Raw genomic sequence first — 22,639 nt, 5'->3', positions numbered from 1 at the left:
ATTAACAAATAAATCTTATGTTAAAGTAATTAACATTTCAAACAATTGGGATAATAAATTAATTATTATTTTTATAAATAAATATAAATACTAAATGTATATTCTAAAAATCAAGTGCAGAACTTAATTTATATTTTAATTAAGCCATTTGCCCAAAATAAAATTAACTAAAACATTTTAAAATAGGCCTGTAGCCATTTTTAAATTCTACCCAGCATTAAAAAAAAAAAGAAAGGAAAAGGCCATTAGCTTCAGCATTTAAAGTGAGCCTTAAGCCCATGGCATAAATCTGCCAACACATGCAGATCAATTTTAAGTGGGTCTTTAGTCCAAACAAAATGGACAAAGTCCCAATTTCCTTATTATGCCAACTTAAACTAAGAAGTCCAAGCCTTAAAAAAACTAAATTGTTTTCTTAAAAGGTTTGACCACATTTATTTGTGTGGCACGTACAGAACGTGGGCTAATAAAGATAGCCACCTTTTAAAAGAACTTCTCTTCCTTTTTTTTTTTATTTAAAAAAATATACTATTTCAGAATCTTACAAAAATGAAAGAACCCTAGCCCCTTCTCATTCTTCTTTTTCATTCCCGCCGCCCTCATTTTTGAGGATGAACAAAAAACTTTAATTTTTTTTTTCTATTCCTCTTTCTGCCAAGGATATGGAGCACCAAGCTCCATTTTTATTTGTATTTAGTAAAGAGAAAGAGAAATCCAGCCACTCTCTCTTCTTTATTGTCGCCGACGTCCGACATTGGAGCACCAAGCTCCGCCCCCTTTCAGAGAAGGAAGAAAGGAGAAGCCATGGCTCTCTAACCTTCTTCCTCTCCATGGCTTAAAAAACTAAGGAAGTTTATTGGTCGTTTCTTAGACGACCTCCACCAGCCGCGGCGAGTAACTCAGGCGGCGACGGGAGCTGGATTGTTGATCGAGAAAATTACGGGAAAAAAAATGATTGAATAAAATTTTAGATTATTTCAACAAATCCCAGTTTCTTACAGAAAAAAAACATATACAAAGTTATGTATTCATAGAGATAAACTAACATATACGTTATTTTATTTATTTAGCAGATTTGAAAACTAATCTCAATTAAACTGAAAGAAATTAGCATACAAAAGGTTAAACTAATTAACCATCCCTAATAGTGAAACGATCCGACTGGTCGTTTTACTTTTTAGATCCCCGTTTCTCTAAATAAGACTCCCTATATGTGTTTTTATTGTTTTATGACTTGCGGGGGCGGTTAATTCGGGATTCGAGATTCGGAAGGGTTTGGGTTGAAATCGGAACACTTAGTTCCTTAATATTGGCTTTAAAGGGAGTAAGTTTGATTTGGTTCAACATTTCTAGTAAACGACCTCGGAACTGGGATTTGACGGTCCCAATAGGTTCGTGTGATGATTTTGGACTTGGCGTATATTCGGATCGGGTTTTGGATAATGCAGGAGCGTTTCGGCGCAAAAAGTTGAAAGTTGGCGCATTGAAGGTTTTAAAGTTCTTTAAATTTGGTTTGGAGTAGGTTTTGGTGTTATCAAGGTCCCTTTGGGATTTCGAACTTGGGAATAGTTCTGTATGGTAATTTAAGACTTGCACGCGAAATTTGGTTTCATTCCGAGTAGTTTAAGTATAAATCGGCGCATTCAGAGTAAGTTGGAAGAATTTAAAGTTCATAAGTTGATTCTATTGGTTTTGGGTTGCGATTCTTATTTTTAATACTGTGTTCCGCGTTCTGATGGTGCGAGCGAGTCCGTTTTATGTTTACAAACTTGTTTGTATGTTTGAACGTGGCCTTGGGGCCTCGGGGCCTCGGGTGCTACTCGGACGTTGCACGGATCGAGTTAAAGCTCAACAGGAGCTGCTGGTGCACCAGTTCTGGTGTGCCCGCACCTACGAGCTTTTGGCGGCAGGTGCGAGCTCTTGGCCGCAGAAGCGGCTTTGGGCATTTGGCCAGTGGTCCGCAGAAGCGGAGAAACATGCGCAGAAGCGGCCTCGCTTTTGCAATAAAAGGGCCACAGGTGCGAGGAGGTCGCAGATGTGCTCCACCCTCCGCAGAAGCAGGATCCCGTCCGTAAAAGCGGAGCCAACCAGCCTGGGCTAGGATTGTACCTGCGATGGCTTTTTTGCATGTGCGGCACCGCAGATGCGGCCCCAGGTCCGCAGAAGCGGAAATGCTGGAGGCAGTGAGGTCCTTTTTAATACGGGAGTTCGGCTATTTTGAGTTCATTTATTACATTCCTTAGGCGATTTTGGAGCTCTTAGAGAGAGGGTTTCACCTAAATATCGGAGGTAGTAATTTCTATCCAATATAAGTTAAATACATAGATTATGGGTAGATTTTAACACAAAAAATTGTGAAAATTTTGGGTTTAGATGAAAAACATAGGTTTTGATAAAAATTGGATTTAACCACGAAAATGGTTAAGAGGTTGAGTAAAAATTATATATTTGAGTTCGTGAGGTTATGGGTAACAAATTTCTTCGAACATTTCTAGAATCCGAGCACGTGGGCCCAGGGTGAATTTTAGGAATCTTCTAATAGGGGTTAGGTAATTACTCTAATAGTTAGAATACGAACATTCGAACATGTATTAATTAATTTGTATAACATTTGAGATAAGGTAAGTATCATATCTAACCTTGTAAGAGAGAATTTATCCCATAGGTTATTTAAATTAATTATTTGCTTCTAATTGTGGGGGCTACGTACGTACGAGGTGATGAGAGTCCGTGCGTAGCTACTAATTATGCTTATGTCCAGGTAGTTTAGGAACCAAATCATAAAATATTTGTAATGTTTGCACCCTACTTGTTAATTTAAGTGCCTGAATTATATTGGAACTTGATAAAGGAATTGTAAGAGACCGAATTTCACTTACTTGACTTTTGGCAGGTTACTTGACCGTTAATAGAAATTGTTCTTCTTTGTGTATTAGCCTTGTACTAACTTTTAAATCGGATGTTCACAAAGTATCCTCTCTTCTTGTGGAGCGGGCCGAACACCTCAGCAGTAGATAGATGCATCTAAAGTTCCAGCCGCACGACCCTCGGCAGTGTACATATTATTCTGGATTGGGCCGCACGACCTCGGCATAATCGTGCATGAAAATACTCGGAGTTTAATTATATTTGATATTATTTTATGGCTTGAGAGGTTAAAATTTCATATGACAGAAACTGACTTGGGATTTACCATTAGTGAAAGAATTATTTATTTCCTGCTAATTATTGAGTTAATATTATTATGTACATTACTCATGCTTATTTAGAATTTCTGTATTTTTATTGTTAGCCCATAGTAAGTGTCGATGTTGACCCCTCGTCACTGCTTCTTCGAGGTTAGACTAGATACTTACTGGGTACATGTTATTTATGTACTCACGCTACACTTCTACATTAACCGTGCAGGATCTGAGGCAGGTGCATCTGGCAGTCTTACCGGCGCGCACCCCCGTTACCCTGAGGCATAGTGGTGAGCTGCTTCCTGAGCCGTTCTGCAGCACCTAGAGTCTCGCTTTTGTATCATTTTTTTGTCTACTTTATTTCAGACAGTAGTTAGAGTTTTGTATATTCTACTAGTTGCTCATACACTTGTGACACAAGGCCTTGGCACACACACTAGTAGACTTTATGATTTTGGAGTACTTATATCACTATGATTGCCACTCAGTTGTCTTCGTTTTATTTATTAAATTTTCTACTCCTTAATTTTTTAATAAATAGAATTTAATTACTTGAAAACTTACTAAAAGAGAAATAACATGGATTAGTCCACCGTTGGCTTGCCTAGTAGCGACGTTGGGTGCCATCACGGCCTATAGAGGAAATTGGGTCGTGACAACATGGTATCAGGGCACTAGGTTCACGTAGGTCTCACAAGTTATGAGCAGGCCTAATAGAGTCTTGCAGATCGGTGCGGAGATGTCCGTACTTAGCTCCGAGAGGCTATAGGGTGTTAGGAAACTACTCTTTCTTCATCTCCTATCGTGCAGTTGATGTTGTGCTAAGTATCTTTCTCTTATTCTCTCACAGATGGTGAGAACGCGCACGAAAGATGTACCCGATCAAGGAGGAGTTGCTACCCCTGCTGCTAGAGGCCGAGGGAGGGCTCCAGCTCGCGGTAGAGAACGAGGGTGTCCTAGAGTTATTCCAGTCATGCCACCAATGGATCTAGTAGAGGATCCTATTATTAAGGAGCAGGGCGAGGTGCCTGCAGCAGAGCCAGCCCCGGTGGATTTCATGTCTGCACCGGGATTCTAGGAGGTCATGGGCCCTATGTTGCGGTTCATGGATACTATGACTCAGGTTGGTTTATTTCCAGCAGAACCGGCCACATCTCAGGCGGGAGGGCGAGCACAGACCCCTACCGCTTAGGCTCCAGGGCATGCAGCTGCCGTATATCATACGCCGGGCGCACTACCCGTGGGCGGAGCTCAGCCAGTTGCAACAGCTATACCTAAGCCCAGACCAGCTGCGGACGGCAATCCACAGAAGCTATTGGACAGATGGACCAGGATTCATCCAACTTTCTTTGGGGGTGAGCAGCATGAGGACCCTCAGGACTTTATTGATCGGTGCAGGGACAGACTGCACAACATGAGGATATTGGAGTCCCACGGGGTGGACTTTACCACCTTCCAGCTGGAGGGCAGGGCCCGTAGGTGGTGGCAGTCATATCTCCTCGGCAGACCAACAGATTCTCCTCCCATGACTTGGGACCGGTTCACCCGTATTTTTCTAGATAGGTATATTCCGCCCTCTCAGAGGGAAGAGTTGCGATTTCAGTTCGAGCAGCTTCAGTATGGTCAGATGTCGGTGACCGACTATAAGGCGAGATTTTTTGAGTTATCTCTCCATGTACTTATGATACTTCCTACCGACGCGAAGAGAGTGCGGAGGTTTGTTGTAGGTTTTCACTTTGGTATTCAAGCCACTAGGGCCCAAGAAATTGAGATGGGGACTTCTTATGAGCTACCTGTGAAGATAGCTCGGAGGATCGAGGGTGTACGCCAATGTAGCCGAGAGCAGGCGACGAGGGATAAGCGATTTCATTATTCTGGAGAGTTCAGAGGTGCCCTGGCTGGGGGCAGAGGTCGGTTTGTGAGGGGTCAGTCTAGCAGGCCCACATATCCAGCACTGCTGCCTCCTCGGGGTGCTCATGTGCGACCTTATTTCAGCGCCATGCCAGAGAGTTCCTACCGCCCACCAGCTATTCAGGGTTCCTCCAGTGGGTATTCAGGCTATCAGGGTCAGACTTCGGGTTAGCAGTCCACCATACCGAGAGGTTGTTTCGAGTGCGGGGATCTCAGTCATGTGCGGAGGTTCTGCCCCAGGCTTCGGGGCCAGGCAGTGCAGCAGGGTCAGCAGCCTATGATTACAGCACCAATTGCCCCACCAGTCGTCCGGCCGCCCAGAGGCAGAGGGCGGGTGGGTAGGGCCGTCCTAGAGGTGGAGGCCAGCCAGGTGGCACTCCCGTCAAATTCTATGCCTTTCCAGTCAGACCAGATGCAGTAGCCTTAGATGCCGTGATCACAAGTATTATTTCTGTTTGTGGTAGGGATGCTTCGATACTATTTGATCCAGGGTCTACATATTCATATGTTTCATCTCTGTTTGCTCATTTCCTGGTAGTTCCTCATGAGTCCTTGGGTACTCTTGTTTATGTGTCCACTCCAGTGGGTGATTCTGTTATGATGGATCGGGTCTACCGGTCTTGTATCATGACTTTCTATGGTTATGAGACTAGAGCAGATCTTTTGTTGCTTGATATGACCGACTTTAAGGTTATCCTGGGCATGGACTAGTTGTCTCCATATCACGCCATCCTTGATTGCCATGCCAAGACTGTTACCTTGGCAATTCCAGAGTTACCTAGATTGGAGTGGGAGGGATCGTCTGTCAGTGCATCTAGTCGGGTTATCTCCTTTCTGAAGGCTCAACACATGGTCGAGAAGGGTTGTTTGGCTTATCTAGCCTATGTTCGGGATATTACCATAGAGACTCCGGCGATTGATTCAGTGCCTGTGGTCCGGGAGTTCTTCGATGTGTTTCCTTCTGATCTTCCAGGCATGCCACCAGACCATGATATCGATTTCTGTATCGATTTGGCTCCAATTACCCAACCTATATCTATCCTACTATACTGCATAGCTCTGAAAGAGTTGAAGGAGTTGAAGAAACAGCTTGATGAGTTGCTAGAAAAGGGGTTTGTCAGACCAAGTGTATCGCCTTGGGGTGCACTAGTGTTATTTGTGAAGATGAAAGATGGGACTATGCGGATGTGCATTGATTACCGCCAGTTGAATAAAGTTACCATTAAGAATAAGTACCCGTTGCCGCATATTGATGACTTATTTGACCAGTTGCAGGGTGCTAAGGTGTTCTCTAAGATCGACTTGAGATCGGGGTACCATCAGTTGAAGATTCGGGATTCGGATGTTTTGAAGACGGCTTTTCGGACTAGATATGGCCATTATGAATTTTTAGTGATGTCCTTCGATTTGACTAATGCCCCGATAGCATTTATGGATTTGATAAATCGGGTGTTCATGCCATATATTGATTCGTTTGTCATTGTCTTTATTGATGACATTTGATCTACTCACGTAGCATGGAGGAGCACGAGCAGCATTTGAGAGTGGTGCTTCAGACCTTACGGGAACAGAAGATATATGCTAAGTTCTCCAAGTGTGAGTTTTAGTTGGATTCCGTTGCATTCTTGGGGAATGTTATATCAGGCGAGGGTATTAAGGTAGATCCCAGGAAGATTGAGGCAGTTCAGAGTTGGCCTCGTCCTACCACGGCGACTGAGATCAGAAGCTTCTTGGGGTTAGCAGGTTATTATCATCGGTTTGTGGATGGCTTCTCATCTATTGCAGCATCTTTGACTAGATTGACCCAGAAGGGTGCTCCGTTCCGATGATCCGATGAGTGTGAGGTGAGCTTTCAGAAGCTCAAGACCGCATTGACTTCAGCACCAGTGTTAGTGTGTTGCATCTTTGACTAGATTGACCCAGAAGGGTGCTCCGTTCCGATGATCCGATGAGTGTGAGGTGAGCTTTCAGAAGCTCAAGACCGCATTGACTTCAGCACCAGTATTGGTGTTGCCTTCCGGTTCCGGGATGTATACTGTGTATTGCAACGCTTCACGCGTTGGTTTGGGTTATGTATTGATGCAAGAGGGGCGAGTTATTGCATATGCTTCACGACAGCTGAAGCCCCACGAGAAAAATTACCTTGTACACAATTTGGAGTTGGCCGCGATTGTTCATGCTCTTAAGATCTAGAGGCATTATCTTTATGGGGTGTCCTCTGAGGTTTACACCGATCATCGCAGCTTGTAGCATTTGTTCACTTAGAGGGATCTCAATTTAAGGCAGCGCAGGTGGCTTGAGTTACTAAAAGATTATGATATTACCATCCTTTATCATCCGGGAAATGCGAATGTAGTTGCGGATGCCTTGAGCAGAAAGGCGGAGAGTATGGGTAGTTTGGCATTCATTCTAGCATAGGAGAGACCACTAGCTTTGTACATTCAGTACTTGCCTAATAGACTTGTGAGGTTGTATATTTCAGAGCACGGCGGTGTTCTTGCATGCGTCGTCGCCCAGTCTTCACTATTCGAGCAGATCAAGGCTTGTCAGTTTGATGATCCGTACTTATTGGTTCTTAGATAGACGGTACTATAGGGTGGTTCCAAAGAGGTTACTATCGTGGAGGATGGTGTTTTGCGACTCCAGGGTTGCCTATGTGTCCCTCACGTTGATGGATTGAGGGAAAAGATTCTAGAGGAGGCACACAGTTCTTGGTTTTCTATTCACCCAGGTGCTACCAAGATATATCGCGACCTGAGGCAGCATTATTGGTGGCGGCAGATGAAGAAGGACATAGTTGAGTATGTAGCGAGGTGCCTTAATTTCCAGCATGTTAAGTACAAACATCAGAGGCCAGGTGGCCTACTCCAGCAGATGGTTATACCTGAGTGGAAATGGGAGCGCATTAGCATGGATTTCGTAGTTCGGTTGACGTGGACTTTGTGGAAGTTTGATGCAGTTTGGGTCATTGTTGATAGGTTGACCAAGTCGGTACACTTTATTCCGATTGTTACCACGTATTCTTCAGAGAGGTTAGCTCAGATTTATATTCAGGTGATTGTTCGGTTGCATGGTGTGCCTGTTTCCATCATATCATATAGAGGCCCTCAGTTTACTTCGCATTTCTGGAGGGCCGTACAGAGTGAGTTGGGGACCCGGGTAGAGCTCAGCACAACTTTTCATTCGCAGACCGACGGACAGTCGGAGCGGATGGTTCAGATCCTGGAGGACATGCTCAAAGCATGTGTGATTGACTTCGAAGGGTAGTGGGATCGATTCTTGCCATTGGCCGAGTTTGCTTACAATAATAGTTATTAGTACAACATCGAGATAGCTCCATTTGAGGCTTTATATTGTGGCGATGTCGTTTGCCCGTCGGATGGTTTGAGCCCGACGAGGCTAAGTTATATGGTACTGATTTAGTGAAGGATGCCTTGGAAAAGGTAAAGTTGATTCAGGACCGACTTCACACAGCATAGTCCAGACAGAAGAGTTACGCGGACCAGAAGGCAGGTGATTTATCATTTATGGTGGGCGAGAAGGTTCTCTTAAAAGTCTTGTCGGTGAAGGGAATCATTAGGTTCCGGAAGAAAGGCAAGTTGAGCCCAAGGTTCATAGGCCCATTTGAGGTGTTGAGAGAAGTTGGGGAGGTTGCTTATGAGCTTGCTTTGCCTCCAAGTCTATCTGGAGTTCATCCGATTTTCCACGTGTCTATGCTCCGGAGGTATCATGTCGACAGGTCGCATGTGTTAGACTTCAGCACGGTTCAACTAGATGAGAGCTTAGGTTATGAGGAGGATCCAATTGCCATTGTTCACAGGCAGGTTCGCCAACTGAGGTCCAAGAAGATTTCTGCGGTAAAAGTTCAGTGGAGGGGCCAACCAGTCGAGGAGGCTACTTGGGAGCCGAGGAGGACATGCAGAGCAGATATCCACACATATTCAGCACTCCAGGTATGATTCTAGACCCGTTCGAGGACGAACGTTTGTTTAAGAGGTGGAGAATGTAACGACCCGACCAGTCATTTTTATTTCTAGATCCTCGCTACCCTAAACAAGACTCCCCGTATGTGCTTTTACTATTTTATGACTTGCGGGGGCGGTTAGTTCGGGATTCGGAAGGGTTCAGGTTGAAATCGGACACTTAGTTCCTTAATATTGGCTTTAAAGGGGTAAGTTTGACTTGGGTCAACATTTCTAGTAAAAGACCTCGGAACTGGGATTTGACGGTCCCAATAGGTTCGTATGATAATTTTTGACGTGGGTGTATCTTCGGATCGGGTTTTGGATGACCCGAGAGCGTTTCGGCGCAAAAAGTTGAAAGTTGGCGCATTAAAGGTTTTAAAGTTCTTTAAATTTGGTTTGGAGTAGGTATTGGTGTTATCAAGGTCCGTTTGGGATTCCGAGCCTGGGAATAGTTCTGTATGGAGATTTAAGACTTACACACAAAATTTGGTGTCATTCCGAATAGTTTAAGTATGAATCGGCGCGTTCGGAGTAAGTTGGAAGAATTTGAAGTTTATAAGTTGATTCTATTGGTTTTGGGTTGCAATTCTTAGTTTTAATGTTGTTTTCCGTGTTCTGAGGGTGCGATCGAGTCCGTTTTATGTTTACAAACTTGTCGGTATGTTTAGACGAGGACTAAGGGGCCTCGGGTGCTACTCGGACATTGCACGGATCGAGTTATAGCTCAAAAGGGGCTGCTGGTGCACCAGTTCTGGTGTGCCCGCACCTGCAAGCCCGCAGGTGCGAGCTCTTGGTCGTAGAAGCGGCTTTAAGAATTTGGCCAGTGGTCCGCAGAAGCGGAGAAACATGCGCAGAAGCGGCCTCGCTTCTGCGATAAAAGGGCCACAAGTGCGAGGAGACCGCAGATGTGCTCCTCCCTCCGCAGAAGCAGGATCCCGTCCGTAGAAGCGGAGCCAGCCAGCCCGGGCTAGGACTGCACCTGCGATGGCTTTTTCGCAGGTGTGGCGCCGCAGATGCGGCCCCAGGTCCGCAGACGCAGAAATGCTGGAGGCAGTGAGGTCCTTTTTAATACGAGACTTAGGCCATTTTGAGTTCATTTACTATATTCTTTGCGCGATTTTGGAGCTCTTAGAGAGAGGGTTTCATCTAGCTATTGGAGGTAAGTAATTTCTATCCAATGTAAGTTAAATACATAGATTATGAGTAGATTTTAATATGTAAATTTGTGATAATTTTGGATTTAGATGAAAAACCTAGGTTTTGATAAAAATTGGATTTAACCACAAAAATGGTTATGGGATTAAATGAAAATTATATATTTGAATTCGTGAGGTTATGGGTAACAAATTTCTTTGAAAATTTCTGGAATTCGGGCAAGTGGGCCTGGGGTTGAATTTTAGGAATCTTCTAATAGAGGTTGGATAATTACTCTAATAGTTAGAATACGAACTTTTGAACATGTATTGATTAATTTGTATAACATTTGACTAATTTTGGATTGTTCGGCAAGGAGTTGAAGCTTTAGAGTAAATTTGAGGCCGGAAAGCGAGCTTTGAGACAAGGTAAGTCTCTTCTCTAACCTTTTAAGAGGAAATTTACCCCATAGGTGATTTAAATTACTATTTGCTTCTAATTGTGGGGGCTACATACGCACGAGGTGACGAGAGTCCGTGCGTAGCTACTAATTATGCTTATGTCCAGGTAGTTTAGGACCCAAATGATGAAATATTTATAATATTTGCACCCTACATGTTAATATAAGTGCCTAAATTATATTGGAACTTGATAAAAGAATTTTAAGAGGCGGAATTTTACTTACTTGAGTTTTGGCGAGTTAGTTGACCGTTAATAAAAATTGTGCTTCTTTGTGTATTAGCCTTGTAATAACTTTTAAATCAGATCTTCATAAAATCTCCTCTCTTCTTTTGGAGCGGGCCGAACGCCTCGGCAATAGATAGATACATTTATGGTTCGTGACGCACGACCCTCGGCAGTGTACACATTATTCTGGATTGGGCCGTATGACCTCGGCATAATCATGCATGAAAATACTCGGAGTTTAATTATATTTGATATTATTTTATGGCTTGAGAGGTTAAAATTTCATATGACAGAAACTGACTTGGGATTTACCATTAGTGAAAGAATTATTTATTTCCTCCTTGTTATTGAGTTAATATTATTATGTACATAACTCATGCTTATTTAGAATTTCTGTATTTTTATTGTTAGCTCATAGTAAGTGTCGATGTCGACCCCTCGTTACTACTTCTTCGAGGTTAGACTAGATACTTATTAGGTACATATTGTTTATATACTCACGCTACACTTCTGCACTAACCGTGCAAGATCTGAGGCAGGTGCATCTGGCAGTCTTACCTGCACGCACTTACCCTGAGGCCTAGTGGTGAGCTGCTTCCTGAGCCGTTCTGTAATACCTAGAGTCTCATTTTTGTATCATTTTTTCTGTCTACTTTATTTTAGACAGTAGTTAGAATTTTGTATATTCTACTAGTTGCTCATACACTTGTGACACCAGGTCTTGACACACACAGCAGTAGACTTTATGGTTTTGGAGTACTTATATCACTATGATTGCCACTCAGTTATCATCGTTTTGTTTATTAAATTTTCTACTCCTTAATTTCTTAATGAATAGAATTTAATTACTTGGAAACTTATTAAAAAGAGAAATAACATGGATAAGTCCATAGTTGGTTTGCCTAGCGGCGATGTTGGGCGCCATCACAGCCTATAGGGAAATTGGGTCGTGACAAATAGCATAGTAAACGTAAAAAAAAATTAGTGAACATGAAGTTCTAGATTCATGTAGAAATTTAGAACTATTCTGTATATTATTCGGACCAGAAAATAAGCCTATGGCTCTGATACCAATGAAGTAACGCGATAAACTAAACACATTAATTTAGCGCGTAAATTATAAAACGAGAATTTAAATGCTGAAAGAAAGGACGAACCGCAGCTGGAATTACTAGTCGGCAGGGGTTGTCACGGTATGTCAGAGCAACCGCCTATTCCACAGTCTAAACCCTAACTGGAATTGAGAGAGAAGAGCGTAAAAAAATGTTGCTGAGAGTATGTTTTATTGTACACTGTAAGTGTACTTATATAGGAAATATTAGGGTTAACTAATAATCATATTGGGCCTTAAAACAACCCTTATGAGTGTACCCAAATTTTCTACAGGTAGTATCGGGTACTATGATGAAACGGAGTCTTTTCTTCCTTCTCTTTACGTTCTTGCAACCATTAATTGGATTGTAAAATATTTTATTAAGATTAACCGCTACCATTATGAAGAGCTCTAATGGCCATATTTGGCCTTTATCCTGAGGTGCCTTATTTGCGTTCTACTTTGAGATTGCTCCTTGTAATTGATGTAGTCGCACTTACATTTGGTTCGGTGTTTGGCAAGAGCCTTTTTGGTTTAGTTAGAGATTTGCACGTGGAATTTAGACGACCTGAGTTTTATAAAACTTATAATTTGCCCAATAGTCACCCTCATACATAAAAGGTTTGCAGAGTCTACCACAACTAGCTCCAAACCGAGTTTCAACTCCTGCGCCATTAGCTCTCGAGAATTTCTCGATCATCAAAAAAAAAAAAAAAGAGTCGACTCCAACTAGTTTGGGATTGAGGCACAATTGATCGATTGCCCCTGTGCTTTGAACGTTTCAGGCCCCTTAAGATCAGATAGCTTAAGTTGTAGTTGGAGCTCTTTTTGACTGTCTATCAGGGTAGCTGGAAAAAATTGTGAGAATTGTCTTAGTTCCTCTAGCATTGATTGTTAGAAGTGAATTCATATTGTTAGAGTTTCTCAGCAAGTTAAGCTGAACAAGCAAATCTGGACTAGGGGTATCCGAAGCGTCCCTAGACGGGTTAGAGTTGGTATTGCTCGAAAGAGTAATGAGATAAGGATGAAAAGGAAGAGCTCTACTGTCTGGTTACTGTTGCGGAGATCCCACCTGAGGGATTGAAGGGTCTTGCTTGGTACAAAGATTATCGAGGATGAAGACTAAACCATCATCATTGGAGAAAATGATGATATTGATACAAGACTGGTCAGTTTTGTCAGGGCACTTTGTATCTGTTTTTTCGAGCATATTTGTCGCTATGCGTTTTAAGCCATCACTTGGTCATGTTTTCTGTTTTGCATTTTGCATTGTTCACTTATCAGCTTAGTATTTGCGTTTTTTGAGACTAGTAGCAGCGCTAATCCAACTTGTTCATTTGCCATGTTGCATCTCATCCCTTATTTCTTCACAAGTTGTTTGACAATATAAAGATCTTTTACATATTTTATTATTTAAACATAGAAATAAATTCAGAGTCCTCCCCGTAACATTAATATCCTTTGTGGTTTATAATATTATTTTAATTTTTTTTAACAATTCTTTTTACCTATGTATTATTAATATAAAAAGAATTATAGTATGACTACTTTTTCCTTTTAAAGTATTCTCTTCTCTTTAATTAATTTTGTAAACACTCTTTTAAAATTTGTTTAGAATAAAATTGAAACAAGAAGACGTCTCTCCCCCTCCCAGGTGTTTCATGGTTGCCTGAAAAGTGAAAACGCCATGGATATTCTTCCTCTCCCCGGCCTTTGGCAGGAGAGAAACCACTCTCTTTTGCTTGTTTGTTCAAGAACCTTGAAAATTAAATGCAAGCCACACAAGAGTTGCTCAAAACCAAGCACAGTTGGAGTCAAGATGACGATAAATCTGTTAGCAGATCATTCTCAACGAATTATTTTGCAATCCAAAGATGTGAATATAGAGAAATTTTCAGAAACCACTATTGTTTAGTGGCTATTAACTTGTTATAGCTACCATTTACTTAATTACTTCCTATAGCTATCTTTTCAGTTGTTATGGAATGTATTCGATGTATTTAAGCTACTGTATTCATGAATACAGTAGCAAAACTCGGCAAAAAAACAGGGCAGGTCCAGCTATCATCCCCTGTATTCATATGTATTCGCGAGATGTATTCAAGAATACAGTAACGGCAATCTGCATAAAAATAGGTCTCTCGACCTGTTTAAAAACGTAAAGTGAATCAATTAACGTGATAGATTCCTAATATATCTCAACAAACTCAATTATAACATATTATTAATCCAGTTAATGAAAAGATTTCTCACACGAAAAACACCCAAAAAACAGAGCAATCTTCAGAGATTCAGTTCATCCTTTTTTTCGTGGTATCGTTCGAGGAATTTTTATTCCGCTGATATTGTTCGAGGTTATGCTAGGAATTCATACAAGTATCTACAGAAATAGTCTGAAATTCGATTTTTTAGATGGCAAGTTTAACCGTGCTACTGCGTCATTCTGGCAAGTGAAACATTGGGAATAGCTATGTCGATTATTCGATTGATGGGATATTGATAAAGGAGTATGCATCGTACAATGATTTGGTTGCTTCAATTTCGAAGCAACTTGCCATAGATTTCAGCTCAAAGTCAATTAAAATTGAATACAAAGTGGAAGAAATTTACACGCCAATGGAAATACACAACGACATGGGTTACAAGGTGTATGTAGAGTTAAAAAAGGAGGACAGAGAATTCGGGATGTATCCATTGTGTATAACAACAATGGATAAAGAAATTGTAGTTGGAGGAAGTTTAATTCAACGTGACCTAATGTGATGACCCAAAATATCATCTTTAAATATAATAATTAATTATGTATTCTAAGACCTCAAAAATTATTATTTGTCATTCCTCGACTTGCGTGCAAAGTCCGTAAAATTTTCCAGAATATTTTTAAGTAAAAAATGGATTAAAATGAGAACTAGAGCCTTAAAACTCAACTAAGTTGACTTTGGTCAACATTTTGAGCAAACGGACGCGGATCAGTATTTTGATAGTTCTGATAGGTCCTTATCATGATTTGAGACTTAGGCGTATGCCCAGAATTTAATTTGAAGGCCCCTAGCTCAAGTTATGACTATTTAATGGAAACTAGTAATTTAAAGGCTAAAGATTTTCAAGTTTGACCACTGGGTTGACTTTTTGATATCAGAGTCGGAATTCAGTTCCGAAAATTTTTATAGCTCCGTTATATTATTTATGACTTGTGTGCAAAATTTGAGATCAATCGGACTTGATTCGATAGGTTTCGGCATCGAATGTAGAAGTTAAAAATTTCATAATAGACTAAAGTTTCAAGTGAGTTCGCACAAGATCTAACTTCAAACGAGCATACCTCTATTGATATGAAGATTTATATGGTGTATTACCTATAAAAAGAAAGGTCTATGTATCTAGTTTCCAATACTTCAAACCGTTTATTATTTGGACATTCCTACAAGAAGTTGTGACCAAATTACCAAAGGCTGTCAGAATGTGATTCTACGACCAATTATGCGACCACTATGCGACCATTATGTGATCGCAAAATGGTTATGCGACCGCAAACTGGTCGCTAAATGGTCCAGAATAGCCCAGTTCTGGGCATCGATTTGTGCGATCATTGTGCGACCCGCACACTAATTGTGCGGTCCATTGTGCGACCGCATAACTGAGTTCGGAGGGTTAATTTTTCTATTTTCATAACTCGACTCCATTTTGATAAATAGGCTTTGGGGTTTATTTTGGAGCAATTATTTGAGGTTTGTTTAGAGAGAAGTGAGAGTGTTCTAGAGAGAGGAAGCAGATGAAGTGTTTTGTTCATCAAATTCTTGTTCAAGCCTTAAAATCCAACAAGAAATCCCTCAAGTTTTTCATCAAAGAGGTAAGGTTCTAACCCATAATCTTCAATTTCGAGTTTGGGTAATGATGGGTGATTAAGAGTATGATTCTTAGGATAAGTGTTCCTTATCTTATATTGATTATATTTCATGATTCCATACTCATTTACATCATGAATCCGTGAATTTAGGGAAGAAGAATCAGATTTTTATAAAATCTTCCAAAAACAAAAATTTAAGATTTGAAGGTCCATTTGATATCGGAATTGGATAATTTTTTATATGTTTAAACTCGTACCGGAACGGGTATTCGAATTTTGCTAGTTTTTTCGAAATTTGAGATGTGAGTCCCACTGTCGAATATTTAAATGAATTTCGAATATTTATCCGTAAAATTAGTAAATTCATATGAAATTAATTCCTATGATTTGTATTGAGTATATCGATTTTTTTGTGAATAGATTTGAAACTTTTGGAGACAAATTTAAAAGGAAAAGCTGTGGTCGAGTAATTGATTGAAATTTTCAAAGCGAGGTAAGTTTCGTGGTTAACCTTGACTTGATGGAATAGAACCCTTAAATTATTTGTTATGTGAAATGCATGTGAACGACGTATAGGCGAGGTGACGAGTGTCTATACGTCGTCAAATTAACTGTTTGCCTACTTACTTGAGAAATCATAAATTATTTTAAATCATGAATTAATTGTTATAATAATTGTTTCTCTCCTATTCTTTGTCAAATATTAATTCTTGAATTCCTGCATTAATTGTTACATGCTATTTGAATTATGTGTCTTAATTGTTATTTGACATTTAGCATATTAAATATTAAACTGCCTATTTTCTCCCTGATTTCCATAATAACTTGCTATTTGTCATTGTTTATTTCATAATTAAATCATAATTATTGTATGCTTGTTGTCTTATAATTTTATATTAATTGTTGCATTTATTGGGGAAATTTCTTCTATAAGAATAGGTAAATGAATATATTGGAGGAGCGGGTTACACGCCGCAACAGAATTGATCGAAATGAATATATTGGGGGATAGGGTTGCACGCCACAACAAACTTATTAAAAAGTCCATATTGGAGGATCGGGTTGCACGCCACAACAGACTTACTAAAAAGTCCATATTAGAGGACCGGGTTGTACGCCACAACAGACTTATTAAAAAGTCCATATTGGACGATCGGGTTGCACGCCGCAACGGACTTATTAAAAAATCTATATTGGAGGATCGGGTTGCATGCCGCAACAGACTTATTAAAAAGTCCATATTGGAGGATCGAATTGCACGCCGCAATAGACTTATTTAAAAGTCAATATATACTTGATTAAAAATAATTATATGAGAAGATTGAAAATGATTATATTGTGGAAGCGGTTTGCACGCTATAACGGAAATTGGTTGAAATAATAATGGATTATGACTGCTAAGTTGGCTTCAATTATTATAAACGAGTTACTTGATTTATTTCTATTATGTTGTTGTTACTAATATTGCATATAGGTTAATGTAAATGAGCCCCCTTAGCCTCGTCACTACTTCGTCGAGGTTAGGCTCAGCACTTACCAGTACATGGGGTCGGTTGTACTAATACTACACTCTGCACTTCTTGTGCAGATTTCAGAGTTGGTCCCAACGGAGTACCATAGACTTGCTCGGATTTCAGCTACTCAGAGGAGACTTGAGGTATAACTGCACTGCGTTCGCAGTTCTGAAGTCCCCGTCTACTTTACTTTAGCTATGTGTTCGTTTTCAGACAACTTTATTTTATTCAGACCTTTATTTCTATTATTCTAGAAGCTCGTGCACTTGTGACACTAATTCTGGGATGGTATTTAGACACCGTTATTTTTTTTATGGATTATTCACTACATTTCAGACTTTATTTCTGCATTTATTTCTTTGTTATTAATAAATTTAAAAAATTATTTTAAAATGGATAATATTATTCTAACATTGGCTTTCCTAGCAAGTGAAATATTAGGCGTCATCACGGTCCGAAGGTGGGAATTTCGGGTTGTGACAATTGGTATTAGAGCACTAGGTTACATAGGTCTCACGAGTCACGAGCAAGCTTAGTAGAGTCTAAAGGATCGGTACGGAAACGTCTGTACTTATCTTTCAGAGGCTATAGAGTTTAAGAATAATTCCACTTCTTTCATTCATTGATTTAGCTTGAAAACTATATCTCATATTCCTTTGTATCCATTCGTGTATTACATTGCGCACTCGGTATTAGCTGTGCGTCGACGGCTCGTGATGCCATAGATGGACTACGTAGGAGCCAGAGATGCTCAAACATTGCCTCAACGTGTGGTTCCGACTGAAGATGTGGACATATTGAGAGATCACCCAGTGAATCATGTGGGAGATACAACAGACCTTGGCATCTGGTTGATTTATACGAGCTGCGAAGGTTATTATTGTGGATCATCGGACGTGGTGAACTATGACTTTGCGCTGGGGGGGGAGTCCACTATCAATGGTATGATGACCCAAAAGGTCATCTTATATTTTAGACCTCAAATCTGGGCTCTTAAGACTTAAAATCTTATATGTTATCCTCCTCGATTTGTGTGCGCAGTCCGAGCATGTTTCCTAAAAGCTTTATGTTTAAAATTGATGAAAACAAGAATTTATGCCTTTAAAAAGTTGATTTTATTTGACTTCGGTCAATATTTTTGGTAAACGGGCTCGGATCCATGTTTTGACAGTCTCGGTGGGTTCGTATCGAATTATGGGACTTGGGCGTATGCCCGGAATCAAATTCCGAGGTCCATAGCCCGAGAAATGAATTTTTGACTAAAATTGAATTTCAGAAAATTAATGGTTTTAAATTATATATTTAATTTTGATGGTATCGGGCCCGTATTTTGGTTCCGGCGCCCGCTACAGGTCCATTATAATATCTGAACTATGTCTGTGAAATTTGGTGAGAAACGGAGTTTAAATGACGTGATTCGGACCTTCGGTTGAGAAAATAGTAACTTTAAGTGTTCTTGAGAATTTCATTGATTTTGATGCTAAATCCGTAGTTTTAGGTGTTATTTTGGCGATTTGATCGCACGAGCAAGTTCGTATGATGTTGTTAGATTTGTGCGCATGTTTGGTTTGGAGCCCCGAGGGCTCGGGTGAGTTTCGGATAGGCTACGGGGTGATTTGCACTTAGAAAATTTGAGATTTTTGCTGCAGCAGCTGTTATGGTGTGCCCTTCTTCGCGTTCGCGTAAGTAGTGTCGCAAACACGAAAGGTAAAATGGGGGCAGGGGAATTTTCTTCTTTGCGAATGCGAAGTATTGGTCGCGAACGAGAAGCATTGGGGGTGGTACCCTTCGCGAACGCGATCAGTCTCCCGCGAACGCGATAGTTTAAGGGACCTGGGGGAGGGGGGGTCATGTTCTTCTACGCGAACGCGTCCATTGGGTCACGAACGCGAAGGCTTGGGGGGTAGTTTCCTTACGCGAACGCGTAGAAAGACTCGCGAAGGCGAAGGCCTTAGGCCGCTATGCATCGCGATCGCGACAGGCCTCTCGCGAACGCGATGAAGGCCTGTCCAGTGTTTTAAAATAGACTTCAAAGACTGGATTTGTTCAAAATTTGACATTTTCTTCACTTGAACTCAACCTTGGGAGATTTTTGAAGTGGTAATTCAACACCAAATCATAGGTTCGTGTTCTTAAACTCATTCCTTTCAATTTCCATCAACACCCACTAGATTTCTAGGCCTAAATCTTGTTCTTTAAGGGTAGAAATTAGGGATTTTAGGAGAATTAGGGATTTTAGGAGAATTAGGGATTTTTTAAATTTGGGAATTTAGACCTCGATTTGGGGTCAGATTTTAGAACTAATGACATATTTGGGCTCAGGGGTGAATGGGTAAACAGAGTTTGGTCCGATCCTCGAGTTTGGACCAAGCGGGCCCGGGGTCGGTTTTTGACTTATTTTGAGAAAATTTGAGAAATCTGTAATTATTCATTAAAGTTGATTCCTTTAGTGATAATTGATGGTATTACGCTATTTGTGACTAGATACGAGTGAGTTGGAGGTGAATTCTAGGGGAAAAGCGGTACTTGAGTAGTAAGTGGCATGCGAATCGAGGTAAGTATCGTGTGTAACTTTGGCTTGAGGGAATAGGTATTATGTGTTTATTTTCTACGTGTTTGGTTGTTAAATACGATGTATAGGTGAGGTGACGAGCATCTATGCGTCATTGTCGAGTCATAGCATACGAGTGAAATTCTATTTTTGTCTATTTTGTAGCCTTAAATTCTACTATCCATGCTTAGTGGGTTATTTGAAATGTTGGGTGACTTATATCTGGTTTCACTGAGATTTGGTAACTTTCGAATATTGATTCAAGATTGAGGTTACATTGTGCTATTGATTATGGGTAAAATACTGGTTTCTTTGTGATACTCCTATCTATCCGTTATTGATTCTTTGATTGTGAGGAGGCGTGTAAAGCACGAAGGATGATGCCATGCATGCATTATTTATATTGTGACGAAGAGTGTAAAGCACGAAGGGTGATGCCGTGCCGTGATATGTGAGTGTTAATGCACGAAGGGTGATGTCGTGCCATGATTTATGAGTGATAAAGCACGAAGTGTGATACCGTGTATATTATGAGAGGTTTAATGGACGAAGGGTGATGCCGTGCCGTTCTATTTATTTGTTTGGTGAGGTTGAGAGTAAAAGCACGAAGGGTGATGCCGTGAAATGTTCCTTTGTTGTTTTATTTGCTCAATTCGTTTAAGGATTTTCGGTTTAATTCTGTCTTTTCATTATTCTCACTCTTTATATTGTATTCCCCCACTGTATGTCCCCTTCCCATTATTTATGCGTTATTTCTTTATTTACTGTTGTTGCCACTAGTATGATTATACTGTTCAAGTTATATGTGTGTGTCTTGTCCTAGCCTCGTCACTACTTCGCCGAGGTTAGGCTCGACACTTACCAGTACATGGGGTCGATTGTACTGATGCTGCACTCTGCACTTTCTGTGCAGATTTTGGTACCGGCTCAGGTTGATAGAGATTTTGCTATTGGTCCGCTGTCCGGAGACTCAAGGTAGATCTGTCGGCGTTCAAAGACCTTAAAGTCCCCGTCTATCTTTTATGTCCTACTATTTTCTTTCATTCAGACAGTTGTATTTCTTTCAGACTATTACTTGTAGTAAATTCTAGAATGCTCGTGAATTATGACTCCAGATCCACATAGTATTAATTAATACAATTTTATAATATTACGCACTTATTATATTTCATCTTATTAATTATTGTTATTTACTGAATGGAAATAAGGAATTGGTTTAATGATTCTCTAACGTTGGCTTGCCTAGCAAGTGAAATGTTAGGCACCATCACGGTCCTGTCGGTGGAAAATTTTGGGTCGTGACAGTTGGTATTAGAGCACTAGGTTGCCTAGGTCTCATGATTCATGAGCAAGCTTAGTAGAGTCTGGAGGATCGGTACAGAGACATCTGTGCTTATCTTCCAGAGGCTGTGAAGTTTAGGAACAAGTTTCACTTCTATTCTTCTCTGTTATGTGATTTTTCTTTCTCAATACTGATTGAACTCTTCTACTCTTATTCTCTCGCAGATGGCGAGAACACGTATTGCTTCCTCAGCTGAGCAGCAGCTAGAGCCTCTAGTGGCAGCTCCTACGCGGGGCAGAGGTCGGGGTCGAGGCCATGCCAGAGGCCGAGGCAGGGGCAGGGCTCAGCCTAGAGCCCGAGCAGTAGCCCTAGCAGTGGAGCCTCAGATAGAGCTTGACGAGGAGGTTCCAGCCCAGACTGTTCCTACCGGACCAGCTCAGGTTCTGGAGGGGTTCATTGCCACCCTAGTACTTCAGGATGCTTTGGTCCGTTTGGTGGGCCTTATGGAGAGTGTGGCCCAGACTGGCGCATTTTCCATGGCACTAACAGTCTCTCAGGCTGGAGGAGGAGCCCAGACTCCCACCACTCCCGCTCTGGAGCAGATAGCTCCCTAGTATCAGGCTCCAGTAGCTCAGCCAGTCGGATTAGTTCAGCCGGGTATTGCGGCACAAGTCGGAGATGGGCCAGCTATGTCTTCTGAGGCTTTATGGAGATTGGACAGGTTTATCAAGCTCTTTCATGTTCACTTCAATGGTGCTCCTTTAGAGGATCCCCAAGAGTATCTTGACAATTGTCACACGGTTCTACGGAACATGGGTATAGTGGAGACCAATGGGGACGATTTTGCTGCATTTCAGATGACTGGTTCCGCCAAAAAATGGTGGAGAGATTAGTTGTTGACCAGACCAGCTGGGTCGCCTGCTCTTACTTGGGACCAGTTCTCTCAGATCTTCATAGAGAAGTTTCTATCTATCACATTCAGAGAGGAGCATCGCCGTCAGTTTGAGCGTCTCCAGCAGGGCAGTATGACTGTTACTCAGTTTGAGACCCATTTTGTGTATTTGGCCCGTCATGCTATTCTTCTGCTTCCCACCGAGAGAGAGAGAGGGTGAGGAGGTTTATTGATGGACTTTCTCAGCCTATCAGATTGCAGATGGCTAAGGAGACTCGGAGTGAGATTTCTTTTCAGGCGGCTGCTAATGTCGCCAGATGAGTCAAAATGGTTCTTACTCAGGGAGGTCAGGGGTCTGATAAGAGACCTCGTCATTCCGGTGAGTTCAGCGGTGCCTCATCTAGAGGCAGGAGTACTTTTGGTAGAGGCCATCCTCCCAGGCTATTTCATTCAGCGCTTCAGGCATCCCACGGTGCCTCAGGTGGTCGTGGCCCTCAGATGCATTATTCCAACCAGCTAGCCTATAGTGCACCACCAGCTCCTATTAGTGCACCTCTACTCCAGAGTTATCAGGGTGGTTA

Source organism: Nicotiana tabacum, chromosome 13, assembly GCF_000715075.1.
Source record: "Nicotiana tabacum cultivar K326 chromosome 13, ASM71507v2, whole genome shotgun sequence".
NCBI classification, from domain to species: Eukaryota; Viridiplantae; Streptophyta; class Magnoliopsida; order Solanales; family Solanaceae; genus Nicotiana; species Nicotiana tabacum.
This window is presented reverse-complemented; position numbering follows the sequence as displayed.